The sequence below is a fragment of the Danio rerio genome, chromosome 13, assembly GCF_049306965.1.
Source record: "Danio rerio strain Tuebingen ecotype United States chromosome 13, GRCz12tu, whole genome shotgun sequence".
NCBI lineage: Eukaryota > Metazoa > Chordata > Actinopteri > Cypriniformes > Danionidae > Danio > Danio rerio.
In genome coordinates, this window is record NC_133188.1 from 23,013,056 (window position 1) to 23,034,038 (window position 20,983).

The 20,983-nt window shown below is 37.0% G+C and overlaps 1 protein-coding gene and 1 long non-coding RNA gene across 6 annotated transcripts in view; one reads left to right on the plus strand and one right to left on the minus strand.

Moving 5' to 3' along the window:
- The window catches only part of atrnl1a (attractin-like 1a), a 473,626-nt gene that overhangs the window by 11,821 nt on the left and 440,822 nt on the right, over window positions 1-20,983 (plus strand). The window lies entirely within an intron of this gene.
- Window positions 9,514-15,984, minus strand: LOC141377170 (uncharacterized). Its single transcript, XR_012389275.1, has 2 exons — window positions 15,741-15,984; window positions 9,514-12,110 (listed from the first exon to the last, which is right to left on the minus strand). It is a non-coding gene; the product is annotated as an uncharacterized lncRNA (long non-coding RNA).

Here is a 20,983-nt window from a genome sequence, read left to right on the forward strand (position 1 = left end):
TGTATAAACTTATTGTATGTTATACTTTTATAATTATCGATTATTAAAACTGATATTCAGCAAAAGAGAGGGTGTGTTTCGTATTTTCACTGAAATTAAAAGGAGGCAGTTGTTATAGGCTCCGTTTTGTTATAAATATGCACACAGTGATGACGCTCATGCAGCACGACGCCTCAACATTTCTGCTGTCTGTTAAGTTGCTAATATTAAAAAGAAAATAGGCAGTTCCTTATATCATGTTTACATTTTATTGATGAGAAAGTGAAACAACGTAGCCAGGGTGATGTGAATGAATTTATAAAGTACACTGTTCCCTTTGAAGATTTACCCGTGTCCTCGGTATGTTTTCCATATCAAACTGAGAAGGGGGAGACTGCAGCCTTGATCAAACTTGCGAAGTCTTAACTTACAAGAAGAGGATGCAAGACTGAACTGTGTGTGGGCTACTTAATATTGAGGAAAAGCCCCAATCAGATAGGCGAACGTTTGCAGCCCCGCCTCCGTTTTCAGATGTCTCCGTCTTTCCCCATCCACACTGAGACGGAGCAGCAGCGTTTCAGAATGAAAACGGCCTCTCCAGCGTTTCCAAAAAGCTCCGTTTTCGGCGCTCAAGAAATAAGTCATATAAGTCATATCTCTCTTGTCCCAGAAACCTCAGTACCAAATGAGAGGTTTTTTTTTCTGTTGCAGGGGACATTGTAAATGCCCAGAGATACCAGCTTTTACCAGATTATATTTATATGATAATTTTCCTTTAAACCCATCTCTATCTAAGTGAGTGAGTGATTAAATGTTGAATGTGATGAGTTTTCAACAATACTAAATTAAAAACTTAAATTTTTTTTTACATGGTTTAATATTTTTTTTGTTATTAAAATTGAAGTTCCTGTTTCAAAGCTTACAGATAGATGGCTAATTTGTATGTCATTGACACTTTTGGCACTTTTTTGGAGTATTTTCATAAGTTTTGTTTTTTCCTGTAAATGATTCAATAAATACCGTACCGTGACATTGATACCGAGGTATTACCGTACCGTGAAATTCTGATACCGTTACATCCCTAATAGTTTACCATTGTAAGGCAACTAATGAGGAATCTATGTATATCTATTTCTGGGAAGGTTGCAGCTGCATATGGTTACTGCATGGAGATCGCATTGCGTCATGCTTGAGATGAATGGACTTAGAGACATGTTATGTATGTTTCCTCTGTAATAGTTTGTTTTAAGAAGAAGAACTTTAAGCTGTTCTCAATTTACTTACCTTATTCTGAAACATGCTTGGTTCCCTTTCAGTCGGTCACTACTACACGTCTTGTCGTAATGACTAATGAATGTGTGATTCTGCTAGACCAATCACTTTGACTTACATGAAATAATGGCAAATGAAAATCTATGTGGAATCTGCATGCAGAGCCACTTTCCCATATATATATATATATATATATATATATATATATATATATATATATATATATATATATATATATATATTAGGGCTGCTCGATTTTAGTAAAAAATATAATCATGATTATTTTGGTCATAATTGTAATCACGATTATTCCAAACGATTATTAGTTGAAGTCAAAATTATTAGCGCTCCTGAGAATTTTTAAAAAATAATTATTTTCCAAATTATGTTTAATAGAGCAACGAATTTTAACAGTATTTGCTTTAATATTTTCTTTTGGAGAAAGGCTTATTTGTTTTGTTTTGGCTAGGGTAAAAGCAGATTTAAATATTTTTAAACCTCTTTGAAGGTCAATATTATTAGCACCTTTAGGCAAAGTATATATTTGATTGTCTGCAGAAGAAACTACTGTTATGCAATGTCTTGCCTAATTACCCTAATTAAGCCTTTGAATCACACTTTGAATTTGAATTTTTGTATTTAAAAAATATCTAATAAAATATATTGTACTGACATCATAGCAAAGATAAATTTAATCGGTTATTAGAAATGAGTGATTAAAACTATTATGTTCAGAAATGTATTGAAAAAAAAAACTTCTTTCCATTAAACAGAAATTGGGGAGGAAAAGAGTTGCTAATATTCAGGAGGGCTAATAATTCTGACTTCAACTGCATATATTATTTTTCCTCCCTGCAAAGGAAAGAGAAATAAATACAATAAAATAAAAATATGAAAGAAGCTTTAAGCATTTTTCTCGTTGTTTTATTAATCATGATAAAACAGGCGGCAGCTATTGTGCTCTGTCACTTTAATGGTTTCGCTTTTACGCGTCTTTTGATTCTCAGCTCGTTTGTTTATTACACAAATGAGGGTTAATATAAATAATCACTAAACACTGCGTTTTGACACCTATTTGAACATTAAAGCGCTAACGGTAATGACTTTAGATGTGTGTGCTCTCTGCTTATCGCAATGTGCGAATGAGACCAAGTGCTGACCGCACGCTTCTGTGTCTGTCTGTGCGCCGCACACACACGCACATAAGCATGCGATCTTTCGCGCTTTTAAGAGCAACAAGTGAGGACAACTGGTAAGGGGGCGGTAAATAATGTAATAATCGTTTATCTCGATTAATGGTTTTTCATAATCGTTAGAAGCCATAATCGAAATCGGATTTTTGATTAATTGCACAGCCCTTATATATATAATGATATATTTTTATATTTAATTATATATTTTTATTATTATTATTTTTACTATTATTTTTTTTTTACAGTGCTGTTATTTTTGGTTTAAAGCAAATCTTCAGAGTTCTTGGCAGTATTGATGTAACAATTCACTCAACTTATGATTTGGTTCCCCCACCCCCACCCCCCACCCCCCACCCCCAAATATGTGAAGTTTAATTTTAAACTAATTTCGAGAGGAGCATGTCTCCTGATTGACCCAGCTGGTCCACATTAGCTAATTATGATATCCTGAGTCACTATCTATCTATCTATCTATCTATCTATCTATCTATCTATCTATCTATCTATCTATCTATCTATCTATCTATCTATCTATCTATCTATCTATCTATCTATCTATCTATCTATCTATCTACTGTTGCCTCACAGCAAGAATATCAATGGCATTGGGTCCTCGCTGGGCCATTTGGTATTTCTATGCGGAGTTTGCATGTTCTCCCCTTGTCCACGTGGGTTTCCCCTGGGTTCCCCGGTTTCCTCCCACCATCCAAATGTGCTCTATATTATAGATAAAATAAGCCTAAACCTTTTTTCTAATGTCTTACTCTCAGGAAGTTCGCCTTGGTCTCAGCAGCGGGGGAGTTTGAGATCGACCTGAGCTCAATCTCCCCCCGCCCTACGAAAGGGGAGAGCCCTGGGCTCGAGAATCCCTTGACCTCAGGGCTCTCTCCTGGGACAGCATGCCAAACAAGCTATGTATAAATCATGAGCTAAGTGTGAACTCTTGAAATATGGGATGTAGCTTTGCATCAGATACAAAGAGCACAAATTATTTATATTTATAAAACTTAGTATTATTCAATTATTGTTTGTTTTTATACAAACTTGTAAAATGGTCATTAAAATGCCTGAGAAAGACAGAGAGGGAGAGAGAGCACAACAAACTGAGAACAAATAAGGTAAATATTTAACCCAAATATTTGAATCCAATATTGTCAGCTTTGTGCTCTTTATCACTGTATACTCTCACGTTTGTTAATTTGAACTGGTAAAATATGGTGGTATTTTTAAAAGCAAGTCAAATCTTATAAATCAATGAAAGTAAACAAAGAACATGAAGCTGTATGCCATATACTTCTTCATACGAATGATGATGGAGCTTCCTCAATATCAACATACACACTTGAGGTTGGTTTAAAGTTTAAACTATCTGCTACAACTTGTTCCTTATTGTTGTGCATGTTAAGCGAGCTTGCAGTTAACACAATAGTCCCTGCTGTTCAAAACATGCATTACAATTTGTTAAACATCCCAACTGATTTGAATCATCTCATATTTCAAATCAATTTTCAACTCGCACACAGTGAATCATTACATCTCTTCTAGACAGTGAAGGAGCAGTCTAGTGTCTTAAGCTAGATCCTCTATCAGTGGTATAAAAATCTAAGCCACGGGTTGCGATCACTCTGGCTGCTCTTCGCCAAGGGTGTCCGCCTGTGGCTTTAACACCTGCTCCACCACCGCAGCCAACAGCATTGAATCAGTGTCCTTGTTGGGCATGCCCTAGGAAGACGACGCTCCCACCTCAGGCCTCCATTACAGGACCCTGAGGCATTCCTGAGGTGAGCCTCCCCAAAGCTGAGAAGACTACCTTTCCTCCGTTTAAGTATCAGCCTGTTGCAGTGGCACATTCAGACAGTCTGTTTTGGGTGCACCATTGTATTTTACAACTGGCTCTTATAGCCATCCCTGTCTTGTGTGAGGAGATTGCTGTCTTACTGGTGAAGGGTGCAATCGAGGCAAGTCACACCAGCCAAGTTGAAAAGTGAGTTTTACAGGCCTTACTTTGTATCGCTCTCTACAGAATGCCATTCAAAATGTTTATGCAGAAGCTCATCCTCAGATGCATTCATCCCCAAGGATTGGTTTGCATCTAGGCATTGGCCGGTTGAAGACTCTGACTGTATGATAACCTTGGATAAATACATCACGGTTATTGTGATTACTGCTCTAAAATGTTCTTATAAATGTCTGGATTAAAAACAACACCTTTTCCCCATTCGAACACAATAGATTTTATTTTGAGAAACCTTCAAAGTATTTGGAAACTGTAAACATGTCAGGCTTTAATTCAAATGAATATTTGATCTGCTCTCTTCATTAGTTTCAAAAACACAGATTTTTTCCTAATTTTAAACGGCATCTTTAGATATCTTTTCTGCTGTAGATACTGTTGTCCTAAAAAAAAGCGTAAAAGAATATTACACATAACTTTGGAACGGTATAACAAAAAAAAAGCTGGCGGTTTAAAAACCTTGACTTTTCCAAATCGTGGTATACCTTGAAAATGGTTATCGTCTCATGCCTATTTGCATCCATCGGCACACCCGACGACATGTGCCTTTATGTCTTGATACTCACTTGTCACAGAGTGTTCCTTCTGTCTCTTTTTGGAGAGGCAGGTATTCGCATGCTTGATTATCTCAATGACTGGCTCATTATAGTGCAGTTGCAGGAGCAATTGGTGATGCACAGTGACAAGGTCAGAGCTCACTCATCATCTCCTCCTTTGCTTTTACATGGTGTTGAAATTGCTGTGTGCTGTTCACATTCCAGATGAGCACAACCATGAAGCCAATTGGCTCTTAGAAGAGCTAACAATTATGGAAAGTGGTGGCTCTACCCTCAGATGGTCCAGCTTATGGCAATGTTAGAAGCATAGTTTGACCTGTTTGCTTCTCGTTGATCCACTAATTGTCATTTGAGTCCCCTCTTTGCATGGACACACTGGCTTATTGCTGGCCTCTAGTTTTGCACAAGTATGCATTTCGACCAGTAGGAGCATGAACATCAACAGAACGTGTGCAAAGTCAGGGAGGATGAGGAGCAGGTTTTGCAGGTTGTACCACACTGGCTCACCTGGACATGGTTCCCAGAACTCCTCATGTGGCTCCTAGATGGGATGCGGAAGACTTAAGTGACCTATTGTATTGCCAGTCGTAGTTGACACTATCACTCAGACTAGAGCTTGTGGTAGGTGGTAGGAAACTTGGCAAGCCCGACCTGATCAACTAGTTCCTGAGAGGTGCCAGAAGGTTAAAACCTCCCCAGCTTCCTCCCATGCCCTCTTGAGATTTCTTTATAGCTCTGGTGGGTCTTTGAGCTCAAATTTCTGTGGCTAAAGACAGTGCCTCTGGTCATGTTGACTACTACACCTGGAGACATTTTCAGTCAATGGAGACAATAGCTAATAAATATAGCATGTTTCTAGGTAATTGTTATTTTATAAGAAATATTATTATCGCTATAATTAACAGCAATATTACATATTTCCCAGTATCGTAAAGCCCTAGTTTTAATGCTTGCTGCCCCATTCTACCTAGCTTGGAGGTGGTTGTGTGTGTGTGCTCATAGGTGTACACAATCACATAGGTGTATCTCCCTTATATTAACTGGCTCTTGAAGTATTTCAGTTAACATAGTTGTTCTAGTCATTTAGAAATTTTGATTTCATTTTCAAGCATAGTAAAACTGTAGCAACTTTGCGTCTTAATGTGTCTTAAAGTAAACTGAAACGGCTATAAACTCCAGCATGATAAAGTCTTTGTAGTATGCAGAACCATCGATCTTTATCAATAATTATGCAAACTGTGTTCATCCTAACTGAAAGCTACGTTGTGTTTGCTAGCCTCACGCATCGCGCACGTGTCAGTCAGTCAGTAAGCATGTCACCATTACGCACAGCACTACTATGAATACAAAAAAGTTTGCTCTGTTATAATTCTTTTAATAGATTTTGGTGCGATTCTAACCCGCTTTTAAAAAAAAACAACGACGTTGTTTTAAATGAGAAGCTGGAATGTAGCCATGGCGGGATGAATTTTGGTGTGGCGCCCCGCCATGGAGAAATGAATGTAGACTTGTTGAACACTAGGCAGTGTTCAACAAGTTGATATACATTTGCTTTTGGTTGTGCTGCAATATCTAATAAAACAACAAATATGTCATCTTTGTGCTGTGCTTGATGTTTCATTTGTGTGAAGAGTCATGATGATGTACTTTGTTGTCTCTCGTTCTGCAAATCTTCATTGTAATTCTCAATCCCTCTGAGGTGACTGCCGATGTATTTTTAGAGGGTTTGTGTAAATGTATGCAGGAGGGATATGTTCAGTTTTATGAGTAGACAAAGATTTCTGTCAGAGCAATGCAATGTCACTCACGGAGCTTTGATATAAAACTGTCCCTTAGTGACAGCGGCCTTCTGCTGAGTCTGTGTTGTTTATGTGACCATCTGTCCGTTACAGGATAAACTAATCCATCTGAAATGGAAAAAGCCTGAAATGGACATTCTCAAGCCACACCACAAAGTTTATCCCACACTCACTCACTCACTCACACACACACACACACACACACACACACACACACACACACACACTTACAGCTATCTTTATGGGGACTTCCAATAGACATAATGATATTTATTTATTTACAGTATATGCCGTTCCCGTACCCTATCCTTGTTCATAAACATAACTCCTACAGTAAACAAAGAACAATGCATTCAATAAAAAATTACATCTTTTTATTTTGCTAACTAAAAGTTTTCAACTCCCCTGTTTTATTTTTTCTTATGATTAGGAATGTTTTTACTTTTACTTAATTTATTTAGTGAGTGAGAGAGAGATTGAGTGAGTGAGTGACAGCTGGTTTATACTTTTGTGTCAAGTGATCAGCGTGACCCACGGCGCATGCCTTGCACATAGTCGTGCATTTATACTTCTGCATGCTGTTTGTGTTGCTCTGCAGTAACACTTCCGCAATGCTAGCTGGCAGTAGGTTATGTTATGTTCCTCCGTGTCGATTTTTTTCGCAGGTGTTTTGTTTTTTCTGAACACTACCTTAATGTACAAGTAGCTCAAACTCACTCATTCAGAGGCAGAAACCGGCGGACATGCAACAACTTTAGTCATAAGGTAAACACAAAACAAGTTTCCATATGGAGCTCCTTCAAAAGGACTCGACACTTGAAAACACTTGCTCTATCGGGCTCACGGCTCTCCACACCGCCCATGCTCTTCACAGGTCATTTTTTGAAAGGTGCGCATCAGCCACAGCAAAAGCTATGTGACCGCACGAAGGCTGTGCTGGTCCGTACGTGTGCACTTGACACACAAGTATAAATCAGCCTTGAGTGAGTGTAAATTCCAGCACTGGGAATTGCAGGAGTTGTCCGCTCGGATAACATGGGCTAGAGAATGTGTTGGTTCATTCTAGAGTGGCGACCCCTGATAAATAAGACAGTAAGTCAAAGGATCTAATATTTGTGATTTATATATGTCCTGTTTCAAATAATTTTGAAGATTTTGCAGAAAATGTCAATTTTGAGTGAATATTGTGCATTTTCCATGTTACATTTACAGTTTATTATTATTTTTGCAGGATTTTCTACAGTTTCCACATTATGATTTTTTGTTATAATTTAAAGTTTTTAATAATTTTCTGTTTTTTTTTTTTTTTAAATTAGCATATTTTCAAAGATTTAATTGTAGCTTCATTTTAATTTGAGTACACTTATGCACAGCACAGTTTTTATAGGATTATTTATTTATTCTAATATTTCAATTGCTTTGTTTTATTTTTTAACACTAGCAGCACTAACATTTTTGAATTGTATATTGTATGCCAGTTTGGTTTCTGTTAATATTGGCAACAGCAATAAAAAAAAAAAAAAAAAAAAAAAAACTGCAACCACTCACTGTTAAAATCTTGAGTCGATTCCAATCTGTCACAGTATCTCACATATTGTTTGGAGTATTGTTTTGACTGCAGACTGATTGAAGACTGTTCCTATGTCTGCTCTGTTGTCTGTGTTTGTGTCTCCATCTGTCAGTCACAGTTGATTGTTTGATATTTTTTCTCTCTCTGCCTTTCTCTCTCTCTTTTTGTCATATAGACAGTTTCTATTTCTATTTGCGCAGCTGTCTGTAGTCTCTCTCTCTGTAATCTCTGCTTGGTCTTTCTTTAAGCAGGAAGGGTGCACTCTTGTACTTCTCTGCATTTGAGTATGTTTACAATCAGATTTTGTGGTTGAGTTTGCAACCACATTTATATGAGAAGGTGCCATTTGTAATCCAAGGTTTTGAATTAGGGCTGATCAATATATCGTTTAAGCATCTATATCACAATGTGTGTAATAGTCACGTTGCAGGATTTAAGTGCTTTATTAAAGATTAAATTATAAAGATATTATTATTTTTAAATAATTCATAGGGCAGCATGGTGACGCAGTGGGTAGCACAATTGTCTCACAGCAAGGTTGCTGGTTCAAGCCCCAGCTAGGTCTGTTGGCATTTCTGTGTGGAGTTTGCATATTCTCCCCCTTGTGTGAATGAGTGTGTATGGATGTTTCCCAGAGATGGTTTGCAGCTGGAAGAGCATCCGCTGCTTAAAAAAAGGCTGGATAAGTTGGCGGTTCATTCCGCTGTGGTGACCCCAGATTAATAAAGGGACTAAGCTGAAAAAAAATGAATGAATGAGTTAATTTATACAATGATGACTATGTTGTTTTATGTTTGATTGTTTAATATCTGTTCTGCTAGACTCTCCAGAAAACCATATAGCACTATTAATTTAACTTTTATCTTTGCTCTGCTGTATTTATATATGCTTTGTAATTTATTATAATTTATGCAAATGCACTGGATAAAAACAGACTTGATCATCCTGATCTATCTATATGAACAAAATCTTTCCAAATAGAACTTTTCGATTAATCTGGTGAAATGATATTCACATTGCAATATATTGCCGAAAAACAAAATGTCACAATGGAGCAATTCCAGCATTACGGATGTGACATTTGCAGTAAAATCTCAAAACATATATTCACAGAGAAAGTCTGTAACCATTCTATTGAAACATCTGTTTATTTCTAAAACAACTACACACAGAGTTATGGGATCAGAAAAATGTTCAATCTGTTAACATTTTTTAGATTTAAAATGAGGAAAAGAAACATGCGTTATGGATGTGACAAAAAGTTAACCAGTTTACAGCATACAACACACTTTGTAGAAATTCTGTGAATTAAGCTGCACAAACCAAAAGAAACAATGCTAATCCAAAGTATAAGAGTTGGTTCTCTTTAAAGCAAAAAAAAATAAATTGATTTTATTTTATGTGACATTTTTGCGTTTAAAAGGAAAAAGCTTTGTTATGGACGTGTCATCTCTCTGTTATTGATGTGACTGATGTGAAATTGGCTCTTGTGTGACTTTTGTAAATCAAATATAATTGTTTTAAAACATTGACAGAGAGAGACATTTTGAGAATTTTAAAGTACTGTAAAATACAAGCCTACATACAAAAAACACAGAAACCGTTTTATTATTTTGAAGACCTTTTTTTTTCATGACAAGGTTGACATTTGCATGGAATTGCTCAATGTCAGATTTTTCCAATATCATGCTGTCCTATTTTGAATCCTTCAACTGAACTGAGAATTTCAGTTTAATTCCTTAAAATGCTGTTGCAAAAATAATGCAAAACTGCACAGATTTTTTTTTTTGTGTGTGATATACTTGTTAGGGGTGCAACAATACAGACTTCTCATGGTTCAGTTTATTTTTCAAACAATTAAAAGTTGGCAGGTCCTTTGAGATGCAAGACTTAATTGGCTTGACGTAACTGTCATCCATCTGTTCAGATGAGGCATTCTAAAATGTTTTCACTTCGCACTTTGAGTTTCAATGTTTAAATAACAAAAGCTTATGAATAATGACATACAGTGTGTTCTTCAGGTCTCATATGTGCTCAAGTGCTGACATGTGAAAGCACCTTCAACTTTAGCACTCACTAATGGGACATTTGCTTGTGGGGTGAAGTGTTTCAGTACATGGACATACATTCTTACCTGAGACAGTTCAGAGAGTGATTAAAGGAAAATGATAAATATTTTTTTAAATTTAAATCCAAAAGTGAAAAAATGCAATTTCCATATGCATATTGAACAATAGAAGTCGTACCCATTGATTACATTTTATATTGTGTATTGTGGCATTCCCTACCACTTTTACTACTATGGTTTTCTTTGGATAAGAAGAATCTGTACTCTCTGAACTAAGATGATTTCTATCCCTGATCAATAAACCTCAATTTGACAGGGAATTGGTCATTTTTATCAGTTCATTCAGAGAGTAATGATCGATGTCAGTGTGAGTCAAATGAGGATTGATTTTAGTCAATAAAAAGAATGTTATGTGTTCAGGCCCGAGGCACAACACAGGATTTTCAACAGATGAATCTTTGAATCTGATATTAAAGCCAAGAATAACCACATTTTCAACTAATTTTCGACACAGTCGACAGTTCTGAAATGGTTGCTTCAGCAAATGCATGGATTTTACCAACATATGCTCATTCTGAAAACAGCTCTATATACATTTATATATATATTATTTCGACTTTAAAATGAACAATAAGGGGCGGTATGACGCTGAGCCTTTTGGAGCTTACCAGCTGACTGCTTACCTTCGTATCAACGTATTTTCCTGCTCTTACCAATTTGCTCGCCATGTACGTCAGCAAACTTGAGACACAGAGAGGAGTTGACCATGACAATGATGTTTGAGTCCAGGGAAGAACGGTTCCAGAAAGCAGGTAAGACAAAAACAGAATCAAAAAACTAAAATAAAGAAGTAAATAACAGGGTGAAAATGTGGTAAAATCTAAAAACTAGGTCAAAAATCAGCCGAGGGATTTTTCTGGATTGCTTTTTAAAACTGTCGGTTGGGTTTAGGGAAGTGGGTTGGTGGATGGGTGGGTCTATCGGTGCTAACACTATCGGTTCGGATTAGAAAAGGTGGAGGGTGGGTCAGTCGATTGGTCAGTCAGTCAGTCGCAAGAGAAATTTGAGATTTCAAAAAGAGCACGCATCGGCCCCTCTTGGATTTGCGAAAACAAAAACTGCTAAAAAAAAACGTACCTCTTAGGCCAAATTTGGTGCTCTCCCGAAATGTACATTTTCCGAATGAGCCAGGGTTGGATTTTAAACTTTAGGTTTAAAGTAGATGTATGTTTTCTGATGCAATACAACCTTATAAAGAATTTTAGCGCTCAAAAATAAGTTAGAAGAAACGTTAGCATTTTTGATAAAAAAAAGTATGGTGCTTTTTTGTAAACATTCCCATTTGTGGTTGAAAATCCACCTTTGTAGCATCACATCACATTATAGTAATATAGCACAGTGCTGCCAGAAAGGGATTTATATTCCGCTCTCATGTTTAAATAATGCCTCTTAATCCTCCATCCCATGACGGTGAGATATTAAGCTGGATTCAGGGTGAGGTCACTTCTGAAGGCTTCTGACCTGTTCAGTGTTTGCTTTCCTGAGTCTCTGGTGTGTCTTCAGTGCTCCTGCTGGGCTTGTTTTGATCGTCTATGCCGAAACACATCCTCTCTCTATCTCTCTCATCTTCTCTCCTCAGTCTCTCTCTTTCTCCTTCACTACGGGGGTGACATTTCAAGAGGGTAGAAAGAGATGGTTCACATGAAGTTCAACACAAAACCTGCATGTGAACTCTGCATATAATTATCCACTTTTTTCACTTTTTTTGTCATGGACTTCTGCACTTTTCCTCAACTTTGACAGTTATTCCTTTCCTTCACGTTACAATTACTGTCATTCACCCACATTCTAGGGATTATATGGAATATATATTTACAATGATCTAACTGTCTGTCTCGGTTCTACCTATTTATTTATCTTTCTATCTGCCTATTTTCCACCATGTATCTGTCTGTCTGTATGTATGTCTGTCTGTCTGTCTGTCTATTTTCTTTGTTGTTTTATCTGTTTGTTGCTACATTTTTCTACTCATTGATCTCATTATCCATTTATCAGTCATTCTGTCTATCAGCCTATGTATTATCTGTTTTATCTGTCTGTAAATTGATCACAGTATCTAGCTGTCTGTCCATTGTTCTATCTATATTTTTTAATGTTCAGTGTTTGCTGTTTTTTTTTAATCTTTTTGTATACAGTATGTCTGTTTAAAGATAATTTCACACCACACACAAACAGAAAAACATGTACAGTCACCAGATTACATCACGTCACTTTTCAGATAATCCATGACAAACAACCACAGTTTGAGCATTTTCATTTGGTGAAAACAAGCTCTGAAAAAATGCAAACACTCTAATTTAACAAAACATGACAAAGTGTGGTGACTTCTGTCAGTTAGGTGTGAATATATATATAAACTGTGTTACGTTCATGACAACTCCAAAAACTTTCTCCAAAACTATTTGTTCTTGTTAATACAAGTAATCAGTGAAGAAATTCATTTAGTTTTGTATTGAATGGATTCATTTTGACCTGCAACAAGGAGTTCATTGCCGTTTCTAAATAAAGAGTTCAGATGCAACAGTGCAACATGATTTGAAGAGATCAGTTGCAAAAACCTCTAAAAGCCATCTGAAATTTCCATTGGAAATGAGCAATTTTCTCAGGCTCTTATGATTATGTTGAGTTACTTCATTTTAATAACCTTTAAAAGAGTGCATTCTTTGCCACAAACTCGAAATTACTTAACCTACACACAGGAGTCTGCTGAAAATGCTCATTTTTGAAGGAAATTTTAAATGGCTTTTAGAGGTTTTTGCATCTGAACTCTTCAAATCATGTTGCGCTGTGTCTGTTAGATCAGCAGATTGCATTTACAACATTGGGGTTAGGCTATTACCTGCTCTTCAAGTAGGGCTACCAGAAAATTATAAATTAGAAAAGGCTCAATAATACAATGGACAGGTCCTCAATGCACTGATTTCTTCCCTTTGTGCTGCTAAATTTTGGAAGTGTCCATAGATACCTGAGGTCTGCGCGCTGTGTCTCAGGGATGCATCAAGCGATTTAGTTGCGCACCGGCTGCACAGATGCGATGTGGGCCGCTCCGTAAATTTATTCAGTAATATTAAACGTTTCTGTTCTCTTATCTTTCCGACTGAGTATATTCTTCCGTGGGGAATACTTTCAGTGCTGCAAATAGTTTGTAAAGCCTGGCTCATTGAGGTCAAAGTTGTTGATTAAATTAATAAAAGTGAAACTGACAGGCACAATATAGATTGTCATTAACAGAAAATTATTCAGCCTAATAACAGCTACTCTGAAACTGAGAATGTTTCACTGTAATATTATTTTGATTAATACTTTATTTAACTGACCAGTTTGTGTTTAGATTAGGATTAATAGTGGTAGCCTATTACAGATTTCAAGGAAAAATCTTAATATTAAAAAGGAAACATAAGCTGGACTACAACAGGTCAATGTCATAACGGATGCTCAAAATAATGTAGCGTAGTTTACAGCAAGCATCATGTTTTTAGTTAGATTGTGCTCTGATTGAGCTAGATTGTCTGTCATATACAGTAAGCCTATAGGTCTGTATTTTTTTTTTTTTTTTTACCAAAAAAGATATATTATTTAAGTTTAGCACAAGATCTATAGAAACTGTATTATGCTTTAAAAAAGTAGATAGTTAATTTACTTCATTTTAAGGCAATGGATTTACTCTCTTTTTTAAAAGTCAACTAATTCCTTTAAAAGCAGTTCGGTTTACTCCGCTTTCTAAGTGTAGACAGACACAAACATACATGTGCATACCGTACACACACTGACTTTTTTATTTAACAGTTTTCCTGTTCTCCCATCGTGTATTTATCTGTCCTCCTTTTGCCTTGTTTTTCTCTTTTCTCATTTTCTCTCACTGCTCAGTTCTCTTATCTACATCTGTTTGTGCTGTTCTCTTCCTCTCGTAAGTGTTGGAAATGACCGCAATCTGACACAGAGAGCATGTCAGTCAGGCAGAACTCCTCTGGGATTGTTCTCAGCTCTATGATATCACCTCGCAGGCACGATTGTGAGGGCTCAGTTCAGGGTGTGGTGCTCTGGACGCCACAGCGTGCTTTGATTATTTGACTTGAACTCTGGGTCTGCTCTTGGCTCACTGCAGCGAAGCATCAGTGCACTTGAGCTCTATGTACACAATCTGTGTCCCGTTCCACACGGCAGGGCCAGATGAGCAGAGCTGAAAGGTCACGTTTGTTGTCTATAGGGACACAGCCCCTCATCCTACACAGCAGTCTGGGATGTGGCCAGTGTTTAGTGGCTCCCCAGTAACTTCATATAAAAGTGTGAGAATAAACCGTGATCCTCAGAGCAAAAGGGTGCGTTGAGACAAAAAATAAGTATATAACTACATTATCTTTGCTCTGACTTTTTGTGCTAATATAGAGATCTACTAGAGACACACTTCTTGAGAAATACTTTTTTTTGTGTTTGTGTTGCATAATATTTAAAGGGCACCTATTTTACTCCTTTTTCAAGATTTATTTTAAGTAATTTTTGTCTCCAGAGTGTGTCTGTAAAGATTAACAAAAATTAGCTCATTTTATGAATATTAATAATCAACAATAACGGTTTATTCTTAATTATTAATATTCCGGCTGAGCTTCAGTCAATTTGGTCAAACAAACATGATTGTATATGATCCTGCCCGCGTGACCGAGCGGTTTCTCAGATTATGACTATTAATTATCAACAATACCAAATTATTATTAATCATTAATATTCTGGATCAATTTATTGTTAACTTGACCAAACAAACATAACTAGAGCCGCCGCTTTTCCGAGCGGACACGGTGATGATCTATTCATTTAGAAAAAGGGAATTTAATTGCTACTTCTTGTGAAGTAGATGAATCATTTATAAGTTTTGATCACTTAAAATAGCTAGGCAGGGGAATCTGTATTTCAGTGACATTTTCTCAAGAGGCAAATAATACAATTCATTTGATTATAATGGAATTTATTGACTAGTCAGACAGATAACGAACAAAACGCACACACATACATTAAACATAGAACAAAGGTAAACCACATGGAGATATCGGGTCTATACGGGACTATAAAACATGTACAAACAGAGAGAGAGATAGCAAAGCGAGGAAATAAGAGATTTCAGATAAAAGAGTGACAAAGCTTTCAGTTCCACACGCACCATTAAGGACCACCAAGATTATAAAAAACACCTTTCTGATAAAAGGGGCACAGCTTATTCGCATAACTAAAAATACCTGGACTTTCATGTCTGGAGGTTTCTCTCTTTATGCGGGTCTCTCCCTGATGAAACTCCTTTGATGTGCTTTTTGATGGGTTGAGTTTGTAATACAGTTCGGACGAACACGATCGCAAACTTTAAACTGAGTTTACTTTGCCAGAAAATAAGAAAGCGTGGCGGGAAAGTCCATGCGGAGTAGGGAAGCCGTGTGGCCCTCAAAGGGGCCACCGTCGATGGGATCTTTGTTCGGACTACTCTCTGCAGGATGTTTGGGAGAAGTCTGGTTATACCTGCGGGTTACGTGACAACCCGTTCAGCATTCTGACCAATGATTTCAGGGGAAAGTTTGAGCGCGAATCTTTCCTTTGTCTCGAGGCTGCTCGTATGCAAATTTGAGTGTCCGCCCAAAGCATGCGGACAGGTATTTAATACAGGGATTTAAAGAATAAAGCAATGTGAGTTATGATTTTGCTCTATGCATCATGTGTTGTAAAATGTCAGCAGAAACCCATCGGTACCAAACATGGGGGGTTTAAAAGTACATCAACATAATTTTTCCCATCCTCACATTATTTATGCTTTAAAAAAGGCCCAAAGGGACCACACGTACAGGTTATATGAGGGGTTATACAGGTAAGAAAAGTCAGAAATGAGATACAAAGTTTGCAAACATAACATTTTAGTTCTGTGCTGGTCCCTGGTTTCTCAGTCAATTTTTCTTTAGACTAGTGTCCTTTGGGTGTGGGGGGGGTTGAGTGTGTGTGTGTAAGAAAGGAATGTCTCTGAAGATCTAGGCTTAACTGTCCAGTCTCCCTTGATTATGTAAGTCTGTCGAGTGTACCCAGACTTGTGGAGCCAGGAGTCGTAAACCGTCCTGTCGACTGAACCCAGACCGTTTTCATGGAATGTTGACGGAGTGTTTACCTCCAGCATATATGTTACAATATATATGTTACAAAAGTTTCAGCTCAAAACACCCATCAGATTATTTAAAACACCTTTCAGCAGAGGTGGGGGTAAGTCACACATGTGCAAGTTACAAGCAAGTCTCAAGTCATAATTTTAAACTCTCAAGCAAGTCAAGTCAATTTTTGTCAGACTCAAGTCAAGACAAGTCACTGCTTATTTCAAGTCACATAAAGTCAAGTTGTAGCTTGGTCTAGCAAGTCACTTTCAAGTCAATAAATACACACACACACACACACACACACACACACACACACACACACACACACACACACACACACAGTATATAAACTGTCATTTGAAATGACACTTTCATCACTAATGAATCAGATGGCTTTCTGCTCAGGGGAATGTGTGTGCTAACTTCAAAGCCATTAAAATATTATACTTTTAATTAAACGAGACCCTATATCACAAAACCAATCTTAAAGGGCACCTATGGTGAAAAATCTATTTTTTCAAGCTATTTGGACAGACATATGTGTATATATAGAGTATAGACCATCATATTGAGGTGATATAAACACACCCAGTCCTTTTTTTCAGTTTAACAACATAAAAACGGTGGACCATTTGGGGCGGTTTTCAGACCGTCCGCAACTTGACGTAGGAGTGCGGTCCCCCTGCCCACCGAATTGATAGACAGCTGCGGGCATTAACATGTGTGTGTGTGTGTGTGTGTCAGCTGCGGTGTGCGTGTGTATCTGTGTGTAAGTGTGCGCAAGTGTGAACTTTGTAACGATATTGTGTGTGCCTCATCAATGCAACTGCACAACAAGTACTGATTGGTAAAGTTACTTACTGTAGTATTTCTCACAAACGCTGCGGGAGACCTTCTTCCTTTAAGTCTGTCTGTTGTCTGACACAGCCGATAAATAGTTTTTAAAAAGATGCATGAGACTAAAAAACTGGAATATAGCATTTAACAGACTGTTTTAATGCAATCTTTTTTTATTAAACTAAACCCCTAGCTAGGGCTGGGCGATTTTTTCAATTTTTACGATAAATTCGAATTTACGTTTTAAGACGATTTAATTTTGAATCAAATCGAGAAATCGCGATTTTTAAAAATATAAATATTTAATACATTATAATGGCACCAATGCGCTTTGGTTCACTCTATGAAGCAGGAAGCACACCAGAAACGCCTCTCGGCGACACGCCTCGCAGCACCACACAGCGCCATTGATTTTAGAATTCTAAACAGGTTTCTATACACACACCGGCGCCGCCCAGCCACGATTCAGGACACAGGTCATATTTCAGCCGCACCACAGAGCGCCATCTTATTAGTTTCATGTTAAATATCATGCAAAGAATGTGCGCGTTTGGTGTGTGATTAGTTTAAACTGTCATGTGCCGCGGCGCTTCTGGTGTGCGACCTGCTTGACTGCTTGTTAAAGCGTAAAGTCATGTATGAGTCACGTCTGTGTGGATTGTCAAGACATTCCCTCATCAAGTCGATAAACTCGATCTCAACATGTATGAAGGATGTAAATGCCTGCCATGTGAAAAACCGTGCCGATCTTTTAGTTTGAACACGAGTAGAGGTGAGGGACTGAAGCAGTGAAAATGAAAGTACCCGCCCCCATGACGTCATTTAGCGGACCTAGTTGAAAACCAGACAGATCAGGCAGCATAATACAGAGAGTGGAGCAAAGCGCATCAAATGATCGGTATTTAAAAGGGGGAAAAAAAAATAGAATAACTATATTTATTTATATTAGACACACATCTGGTACTTGTATTTGCTCCTGCTATACGTCCACAACTTCACACATTAGGTTAAATTAGGCTTTACAGTTTCCATGTTCAGTCCTTTACTTCCACTGTATCTTTTTAAGGAAAAGGCAGCTGCTTTACAACCTGTCATTCAATCAGAAGACAAAGTCAAAGCCGAGCTTACAGCCAATCTTTCCCAGACTCAGCAAAACTTGCAAAAAATACCTCTGTATTCCTGCAAGTGCAATATTTACACAAATGTTTCTTATTCAAATCTTCAGCAACGCTATTTAACTCATGAATTTGTTTTACATTTATTTACACCTTGACTGATTTTTGTATGACATGGCCATTTAAAATACAATGTTCCTTAACCAGATGGTTTTTCAAGTTACTTTTAAAGAGAATGTTACTTCAGTCATGTTGTTGTAATGTTTTGAGAAGACTAGTAACAATTAAAAAAAAAAAATCGAAATCGAAATCGTGAATCGGTCAAACTTTATAAAAAAAAAATAGATTTTTTTTATTTTTGCCAAATCGCCCAGCCCTACCCCTTGCATATCAAAAACTTAAACGTTAAACATTAGCATACAAATACAATACTATACAATATCAGTGCTTATTACAGGTTTGAAATATACATGCGGTGGTAGCTGGATTGAAACGCATCATTTACCCACATCACATAAATAGTTACCTATATGTGACAAACAAAACATATTCAAATTTTCACAATACTTTCATTTATTATGACAATGTTTTATACAGTTTACTTTCAATGGGTTAAAGTAAAATAAAAAAAAAAAAAAAAAATTAAAAGAGACATCAACTTTCTCTTACCTATTCGGGAGCAATGTGCACCGGTGAAAGGCCAAATCTGTTTCTCTCTCTTTCAATTTCAAAGCAAACTTGAATGCAAAAGCATTTTAGATATGTATATAAAATGGTCTATGTATAAGCCTAATGACATCATCAAATTAATAAAATATACAGCAAATAAGAAATAAATGACAGAAAAAGAAATAAAAACAGAATATCTCTAAAAATATTCATAAATAATCATATTTACAAGATTTAATTGTGTAGATTATTTAAAGAAGGCTAATGTTTTGATTTACTAATGGTGTAGGTATATTTTTCAGCCAGTTTAAACGAGTAAGGAGAGAGGATTTTCCACTACATCGATTGCGAATGTTTGGTTAAAACAGGCGGATACAAAACAGTGTAGAAGAATGATAATAACAGTACAAACGTGTCACTAAATATACTTAGACGGCCCGCTCAAGTCAGACTAAATGGTATAGACTTTAATTAGTCGACTTGTTTGTAATCTTTAAACGCATAAAATAGGCTACTTTGGCTGAGCGCCTTCCATTCTCATCACCGCATTCTGATGGCCGAATAGCAAATGAATCCTTCAAATGAATCGTTCAAATTAATAATTAAAAGCGGTTCTTCTGAACCAAAAGATCCAGTCCAGGTCCAGTTAATACTGCGCATGTGTGACTTAAAGCTTTCGGTTTTGTTTTGTTTTTAAATGCATAATATATAACAAACGGTTGTGTATTTAACAAAAACAAGTTTTTTTTCGAGTCATTTAACTCAAGTCCAAGTCAAGTCTCAAGTCATGACAGCCAAGTCCAAGTCAAGTCTCAAGTCTTGATACCCAAGTCCAAGTCAAGTCGAGTCTTTTTTTTGGATATTTGTCAAGTCGCAAGTCCTAAATTTTGTGACTTAAGTCTGACTTGAGTCAAGTCGTGTGACTCGAGTCCCCCATCTCTGCCTTTCAGAATGTTGGATTTTTTGCTCTTAACACAGTGTAGCTGTTTTTGTGGCCTGTGCCTTTAATGCTAATTCTCCCCGCCCACCGTTCCCACTTGCCTGTCAGAGTGTGCCTCAATCTCCGCCTGCTGCGTCAGATAAACAGCAACGTTTGTAAGTAACGTTTGTGAGAAATACTACATTAAGAACTTTCCTAATGATTATTTGATGTATTTGTTGTGGAGTTAATTCAAGCCTTTCTGCAGCGAGTCACACACTGTCATTACAAAGTTTACTCATGCACACACACAGACACACACACACAAAGCACGTTTAACTCTGCACTGTTTTTGCACGCAAATGTGACAGATTACACATTAATATCCACTGCTGAATGGATATCTGTCATGTTGATGTACAAAATAGATCTGATTTAACATCCACAAACCGGGGTTGAATCGTCTTATTTTATAATTGAACTGACATGCAGCTGTGGTGATAAAGTAAAGACGGTAAGATGGCTGTAATTTATTACAAACATGCCCTATTTTAAAAAGGTTTTAAACTTGTAAAACTCATTCTTAAACACATTTGATGCTGATTGATGATCACAGAGAGCTGAAAAGATCTTTTAATCCCAGTTTCTTTGTGCACGTCATGTCTTGTTGATATGATTATACGCATTACTACAAAGGCATGTTAATACGCAGCTGACAATCAATTCAGTGAGCGGGGAAACCGCACTCCTATGTCACTCCTATTTGCCTCCAAATGCAATAGATTTGGCCCTATTTTAACGTCAGGAAATTT